Genomic DNA, 8,698 nt, shown 5'->3' on the forward strand with positions numbered 1-8,698 from the left:
GTATCTCCTTAGGCGGTCCTAACGGAGTCCAAATTAAATAAACCAACCTGTTCTGGGACCCTTGTCACAAACTGGTCATAACACAATTATAATAAAACACTAATAAAATAATTAAAATAAAAGCACTTAAGACTAAGCACAAACCCTAAGGCAAAATAGGCAACTTACAACTAGCCCGGGTTTCAGTCTGTTACACTTTCGTTTGGGACTGGTTGCGTATTCCAAATGGTAGAACTGAAACTGAGTTGCAGCAGATTTCTAGCATTCTAAGTAGCTTTGTATTCTAGGATGGGCCGCTTGATAAGTGGACGTGTAACTTGCAAACTGGCAGATCTTTTTCAGTCTTCTTCATGACCAAACTGATCGACGAGAAGCTGCTATCTTCTAATAATAATATCTTACCCACTGATCGGCTTTGCATGCTCCCTCAGAAAATAAGCGTGTTAATTTGGCGAGTGAAACAAAACCGAATCCCGGTTAGATTCGAATTAGACAAAAGAGGCATTGACTTGGATTCGGTTTGTTGTCCTATATGTGATGATGGGCTTGAAACGGTGGAGCATATCTTCATTCATTGCACTTTCGCTAGAGATCTATGGTCGAGAGTGTTTCATTGGTGGAATTTAAGTAGGCAACCGTATGCTCATATGGTGAATTATTTCAAGGTATTATCGACAACAATCATCTGCAAAAGAAGTGGCTATTTTGGAAGGTCATTGAGTGGGTTTGTGGCTATATGATTTGGATAGATCGGAACCTTACCTTATTCCAAAAAAAGAAAGGTAACGGTCTGATGACTCTTAACGATGTTCAAATCAAGGCGTTTGAATGGATTACAAGGCGCTATCGAAAAGCTAATATCGCATGGAGCCAATGGCTTCTTAATCCGGGAACTTATGATGATCATGGTTGATGCTAATTATTATCCGGGAACTTATGATGATCATGGTTGATGCTAATTATTGTATTTTGTAGGCATGTTATAGTTGTTATTTAGTCATTGTTGTTTTTAAAAAAAAACATGTTCTCTATTGCTTTTGTAATATCTTTGAAGTAATAAAATTTCTTGTTGCCTTGCAAAAAAAAAAAGTAAAAAAAAATTTACTACCAAAAAATATGGCCAAATACGGAGTATTTTCTTTCCACCACCCAAAGAAAAAAAAAACTCTACTTCCAGCCCTCTCTTTTGAATTTCAAAACCCTATTTTCTTACCACCATTCACTTCCACCACCACTGCGCCGCCACCGCCGCCACCACCACCACCTCCCCCTTCGCACAACTTCACCTCTCTCCACCCTAATATGAGCCGTCCGGAGATCCCTTCTTCTCCAATATCGCGTCCTGCTTCCGAGACTGTTTCCTTTTCCGATTTACTCAACAATGCCGACAACTTTATTGGCAACCACTCTTCCTTTTCCGATCTTGATCCTACCACTTTTTCGACTACGAAGCTTTAACAGGGCTCATACCTTTATTTTGGTTCATGATATTTTTGGATTTGAAAAAAGGTATTTCATCATATTTTTTTACTTTTTTACAAATCTTACTTTTAATATACATATATGATATTTTTGATGTTCTCAGTTATAATCTTGGTGTAATGATGATGATTTAGGGTTTGTGACTAGATTTAAGATTATGTGTTTTTGAAGTACTAAACGATTCATTTAATGTGGCTTAGCTATTCGTTTTGGGTGTTGTATTCAGGTTTGGATAATGATGGTGATGCATTATTGTTGAAAATCTAAACCAAATTACTAACACCTAAACAATCAAAAGGTATGCAAAATTGCTTTCAACGATTGTATTACATGAATTCTTATACATGTCATAGTCGATTTGCCTCAATTTTTACTTTTTCTAATCTATTGTGTTAAATTAGAGTTTTAATAATAGGTTACGGCTTTTTGATTTTGTCAGAAAACTTGAAGGCTATGGCTTTTTGATTTTGTAAGTTTAAAGTTTGTGTTTTCATTTTAGGATTTGATTTCATACCTCATTTCCATGATACCATTCTGATTGGATATGATAATTTTAAGTAGTTGCAGGATTTGTAGCTGAAAATGTTAGAGCTCAAAGGAAGAAGAATTGGCAACTGGGCAAGATACAATACTAAGTCATTTCTTTCATACGAAAGGTAGTTTTTTTTTTCATTCAATAAATTTGGTCTCTATTAGTTATGATATTTTGACTCATATGTTATGTGCTTATGATATTCTCTTTGGAATTTGACTTGGTGTTGACAATTTTGACACAAATTACTTCTTTGGTTGTGTGCTTAATTAACGGACGTGTTTCACTGAAGTAGTAAAATCACTGAAGTATTAACCTTATAAATTACTTCTTATAAATATTATTCTATCTTTTGTTATTACTTTTGGTTTAGTAGACAAGAGTACAATATCACTGAAGTAGTAATATCACTGAAGTATTACTCTATCTTTGGTTATTAGTTTTGTCAAATTCAATGCTTCAAGAGGAAAGCAAGAAAACAAAGATGTGCGATTCACAAGTAAATGATATTTCTTTATTGATCTAACTATATACGGTTGTAGTCTATCTGAGTATTCAATAATTTTATAATTATGGCCTGTCATGTAGCTTCAAAAATTTATTGATGAACTTAAAAACCGATCACGAGTTTTAAAACTTTGGACATATTGATTCTGAAGGAATCGTGCAACATGCTTGATTGATACTGGAGACGAACTATTAGTTTAGTCACTGAATTAATGTTCAATGGTAAAGCTACATACTATTGTTTAACATATAGTATTTAGAAGATTCTGATAATGTTTTTATTTTATTGGTTGGGTACATTTAATGATCTTGATCATCATCAAATTGCAGCACTTACAAGTTGCTTTATTCGAGGAGACAAATCAAGTTAGTAGATACACTTAAGATCGGAACTTTAAGAGAATTTTTGAATGAGCCTAACGAATGGGGTAAAGTTTTTGTAGAATTGAGTTTCAGAAATTCCCTGTAAAATGTTAATATGTAACATATAAGTGGTTATTTTGACCCATCTACTTATGAATGGTATTTCGACCCATCTACTGTCACCATTGTTATTAGATTTTGTTGCAATTTTTATGCATGATAGACTAATGTTTAGAAAATAATTTATATTTATGACCTACAATCTTTGTTTTATGCAGATATTTGCTAAATAAGTGGATGTTGATATTGTGGTATTCAACTATTGATGACTGCAAGAGCTTCTAGGGTGGATTACAAATAGCATCATGATTTAAGATTTGATTTATAGCTATTAACATTATAATTTATGCAGGCAAACCTTGTGGATTGGCTGAAAATGATGGTAGGAAGTATGAGATCACACGAAGTTGTTGACTCAGCCATTGACACAAAGCCATTAACAAGAACCCAAAAACGAGAACTGTAAACAAGAGACCCAAAATGACCCAAACTCAGGTTTCTTTGACTTGCAAATATTTTTCATGTCTTTCTTTTTTTTAAAGTTTTTTACAAATACTATTCCAATAATTATTTTATATTTAGTATAAGTCGATTCCGGAGTCAAGCATTAGAATAACACATAAAGTTTCATCTGATTTAACTCTTAGAATTATACATGAATAGTCGAGTTTGTCACCTCTACTGAAACTATGGTACAATGTCATTTTATATTAAAAATGTGTTTGTATTGTATATAGGATCGGAGGCGTAGATCGCAAGCAAGTAGTATGGAAATTGAATCCTCACGGAGAGAAAATATGATACTGATGAGGTGAAGTTCAATTTTTCTGACCATATTACGTACTTTATGTTGTGAAAACAGGTAAAGTGTGTTGATCTAGAAACAAGATGACTGTACCAAATGCTTTAAATATAAATTCATGTTACATCTTTAATATTCGAAGTTATAACATGATATCTATAATTCAAGGTTAGTCAATGGTATGCTATGTTTCTTTAAGAAGCTTTTTTTAAATAAAAATTCAATTTTCTATAACAAGTCTTATGTGTAGTTTGACACCCTTTCTAATAAAATTCAACATTTGGAAGAGTTCTTAGAATTACTTTTTTTTTAGATAGAATTTATAACTATTAGAAACAAAAGCCGTGTATATGATCTTCTGAGGGAGTTCCATTTTATTCGTACTGCACCACTGAGCATATGTTTCTTTCTTTAATGGAGTTTTTTTTTTTTTTTACAAAAAATGCAGGTTGCATCTATAAATCCATACGAAACAAGCTGAGTGGCCAGTAGATTCACCGACTATATCTCTCATGAAGCTGCTCATAAAGTATTTTTGGAGCACTTCATAGTGGAACGAATGCGGTAAACCCGTAGTTAAGTGTTTAGTGAAGAACTCTCTGCGGCTAACACCTATGTAGTATTGTCTTACTTTATTCTACATATGTTGTACCATTTAATCTCTACAACTAATAAGAAGACGAAGTTGGTTGAAGTGAAGTTTGAGAAGATTTGATCTTGCATTGTTGTAGTTTTGTTCATAGTGTTATCATATTACTTTTAAAATAAATGATAATGATAATGTATTTTTTATGTAATTATTCTTTAATTAGTATTAAATGACTTTAACATTTACATTCACTTAATACATAAAACATATCATTAAACTGTTCCGTTTAAACAAACTCGTGGTTCCACGGATCATTTCACTAGTTATCATAAAAAGCAATCTTTTAACTAATGATCCTTTACCTCCAATAAAAACTATTTTCGCAACTAGGAAAGAGTTTCACATGTTTCCACCCCAACTTCAATATCCAAGATGTATTTTTTTTTTCTTTATACTAAAAGGTAAAATGAACTGAATTGTATCATGGGCATTTATGTCCTTTTATCTATTTGATAATCTAAAATTTGAGATTTTATATGAAATGTATAATGAAGCGAATAGTACCATGAACATTTGTCCTTTTATCATTAATTTTAATAAATAATTAGTTAGTAAACATTTATGTATCTAATTATTAAATATAAAATCTTGAATTTTAAATAATTGAAAAATGTAGAGTGAAGTGAATACTACCATGCCACCATGGTATTTATGTCATTTATCTATTCATTCAATAATCTAAAATTTCAAGGTTTTACATGAAATGTATAGCGAGGTGTATAGTACCATGGACATTACCATATTAACTACTATAGACAAAAATGATAAATATTAATCATGTGTATTTTCGTTCTTTGACATTTTTTCTCCCTTTTTTCACTTTTTTTACCTTTTCGCAAGTAAAGCCCCCAACCTTTGTTCAAATATTAAAACCGGCCCCCCAAACAGGGGAGGTAAAGTGTCAAATAACCATTTTCATAAAAAAAATCTTAACTAAACTCCACCCAAATATCCAACGGGTCATATCTTCTCGCTCGCAACAAGTTAAATTTTTCCGAAAACATCGTTAAACTCGAAATAGTTTTAGGAACACAATGTCACTAACTATAGGCAAAAAGGATGTTTTTTAAAAAACGATAAATATTACCATATTAACTATTAGACAAAAATGATGATTAGTAATCAGGGGCATTTTCGTTCTTTCACATTTTTCTCCCTTTTTCCACTTTTTTTTTCCTTTCGCAAGTAAAGCCCCCAACCTTTGTTCAAAAATTAAAACCGGCCCCCCAAACAGGGAGGTAAAGTGTCAAATAATAATTTTCATAAAAAAAATCTTAACAAAACTTCACCCAAATATCCAACGGGTCATATCTTCTCGCTCGCAACGAGTTAAATTTTTCTGACAACATCGTTAAGCTCGAAATAATTTTAAGAACACAATGTCACTAACTATAGGCAAAAATGACGCTTTTTAAAAAATGATAAATATTTGATGTACTTTTCATACACGTTTATATTGCTATAAATTTTTAAAAGTCGACAATTTCATAGAGAAACGCGGAGATGTAAAATAACATTTAAATCTTTGACGGGTTATACCTTTTAGTTCGACTCGAGTTGCGCTTCAACGACATGATCTTTAGCCACGAAATAATTTTACAAACTAAACACAATAAAATACATTGAAAATCGAGGGGCGCGAAGCGAGGGTTCGATAACTAGTTTATGTCTATTATCTCTTCAATAATCTAAAATTTTAAAGTTTTATATTTAATAAATGACTAGTTAGTAAACATTTATGCTCCTAATTATTAAGAGATTTTCTAACTTATGCCTTAGAGCATAAGTTAAAAATCATTTATTAACACAAAACGTACCATAAATAATATAATTTGTAGTCAATATGTTTACATATATGAGAATTAGAGGGTTTAATAAATGCATATTATCAAATATTTGGAAAGTTTTTGGTGTGTTTAATGAATTTTTTTCAATTTTGGTTTTTTGAAAGGATAAAAGTTATTATATATAAACTTGAAGGTATATTTAAGATTATTGAATATAAAATCTCAAATTTTAGATTGTTGAAAGGATAAAAGTTATTAAATATAAACTTTGAATTTTTAGATTATTAAAAAGATAAAAGGACATAAATGTTCATAGTACTACTCTCTTCGCTATACAATTTATGTAAAATCTTCTAATTTTAGATTATTGAGCAGATAAAAGGACATAAATGTTCCTAATATTATTCACTTCAGTATACATTTTAGTCAGGGGTGTCTTCAGTGCATGTGCGAAGTGTGCAGCCGCACAGGGCCCCAAATTTTTAAGGGGCCCCAAATTTTGAAAAATCTATGTAACAATTCATTTATTCGTACATCGTAACGAAATATCTTACTTGCGGTATATCATCTAACAAGAAAGAATTAATTGATTAACGTTTATAGGTATTAAAAACAATATAATGGGAGTATTGACTTAAAGAGTTGACCAATTACTTCGTTACAAAAAATGTTAGGATTACGGTTTTATATAAACAATACTGTAACTATAACGAGTTGACAACTATTTGAGAATAACACTCTGCAACGGTTGTTGTGAAATTTTTAATTCTATTGATTACGCTGCTAAAGTATTATATATTATACGTATTGAAAAAACTTAACATTTATAGGGGTCCTTTTTAAGTTTCGAACAGGGCCTCCGGAATTAGTGAGACGACCCTGATTTTAGTACAAGGATAAATAAATTAATTGCAGTTCACATTCATTGTATTTCATACATTAAATATTGACCGATCATTAGACACTTGTAACTATTGACTTCTTTCATTTTTAAGATTCTAGTTTGAATTAGAAAAAAATTAAACATGACTAAGGCGTCGTTAATTTTTCAGTTCGCAGAATTTATTATGTTTTATGTTTGTGTTCACGCAAACGTTTTTAGTGTAAATAGTTTATTTTTTCGAAGACGTAAGATAAAATAACATCTTATTTAGTCTGCAAATTCGCGGGATTAGAATATTCTTGTAAGTACTGCAGACAATATCAAGTTATTTTACAGATAAAAATAAACAGTCTTCTGTATTCAACATACATACCTTAGCTACATTATTTCTACATGCTGATCGTCAGACAAAACATTTTAAAAAACAAACATCACATATAAATTTAAAATTTATGTGAAATATGAAATAGAAATAATCGGTGGATATATAAATATAAATAACTAATGAATAACAATCAAAATAAAAGAAGGTAAAACCAACTCTATACCGGTGGCCCTCCACTAACAACAGATTTCATGGATAGCATGAGAGATAAACATCGTGTAATTAACTTAAACTCATAATTAAAGGCACGTGAGGCTTAAATTAAGTTCACGACTGATGACCCCACTTTAAGTTGCATGTCTCAAAATTTTAAGTTATCATCTCGAGAATAATAATAGTATTTTTATGTCACTAATAATATAGCAACACGTCTCTAGATTACTAGTACTTCGTATTGTATATGGCATATAAATAACGCATGAAAATTATAGTCTCGCGTTCATATAAGTATACATCTTTTTTTCTTTTTTTTTTTAACAGCGATTTTTTTAACATCGGTAGATCATTTATTTCAACGATCCTCATCATTTACACGTATCACACACGCTCGGGCAGAAACCCGAACCCGATCGACGGTACCCGGGAACACATCCATTCGGGCAGTGTTCCTAGGTAGAGGTCCCGTGAATGAAACGGGTAAAACCTCCCTATAGGGTCAATATATACCACCATTATTAGTACGAACGCAAACTGAATGGTATTTTAATGGAAGATCAAACAAATTTAAAAAATTGTTTACTCGAAAAAGATCCATTATGCTTCGTTTGTTCTTTTATTATTATTATTATTATTATTATTATTATTATTATTATTATTATTATTATTATTATTATTATTATTATTATTATTATTATTTCTTTTTTTTTTTCTTTTTTAAAAGCAGGAAGAAGAAGAACTGAAAAAGATAAATGGGTTTGTAGTTTATAAGGCTTAACTTAATAATTCTTTAAGGCCTAAAGTTATTGACAACTGAAATATGGGTTTGGGCTCAACTAAACATAAATGGTTTGCGTTTTTGGCCCATTTATGGGCGTGTAATAGACTAATAGTCACTCTTTTCAAGCACAAGTGATGCACGAATCGGTTGCCTTTTTTATACGATCAGCAAGAAGGCTCTTATGAGGGCGTTTTCGGATCGATAAAACATTATGACAACAGCGGATCATAGTTTAGGGAGACATGTACTGTTACAGTATGTCAAACTGAAATTGTGAATTTGTGATTGAATATATCAGTTATCAAAGTGTA

General features: G+C 31.2%; 1 long non-coding RNA gene across 10 annotated transcripts; it reads left to right on the forward strand.

Annotated features, from left to right (window-relative positions):
* Positions 1–1,166: 1,166 nt before the first annotated feature.
* Positions 1,167–4,557, forward strand: LOC139899415 (uncharacterized). 10 transcript variants are annotated; one of them, XR_011777473.1, is made up of 10 exons: positions 1,167–1,509; positions 1,709–1,780; positions 1,884–1,951; positions 2,050–2,138; positions 2,455–2,513; positions 2,603–2,743; positions 2,852–2,949; positions 3,163–3,439; positions 3,682–3,755; positions 4,195–4,557. It is a non-coding gene; the product is annotated as an uncharacterized lncRNA (long non-coding RNA). The 10 variants fall into 10 exon arrangements; XR_011777468.1 differs by having other exon boundaries at positions 1,922–1,951; positions 2,044–2,138; XR_011777471.1 differs by lacking the exon at positions 2,603–2,743 and having other exon boundaries at positions 1,922–1,951; positions 2,044–2,138.
* The last annotated feature ends 4,141 nt before the right edge of the window (positions 4,558–8,698 follow it).

This window comes from Rutidosis leptorrhynchoides, chromosome 3 (assembly GCF_046630445.1).
Source record: "Rutidosis leptorrhynchoides isolate AG116_Rl617_1_P2 chromosome 3, CSIRO_AGI_Rlap_v1, whole genome shotgun sequence".
NCBI classification, from domain to species: domain Eukaryota; kingdom Viridiplantae; phylum Streptophyta; class Magnoliopsida; order Asterales; family Asteraceae; genus Rutidosis; species Rutidosis leptorrhynchoides.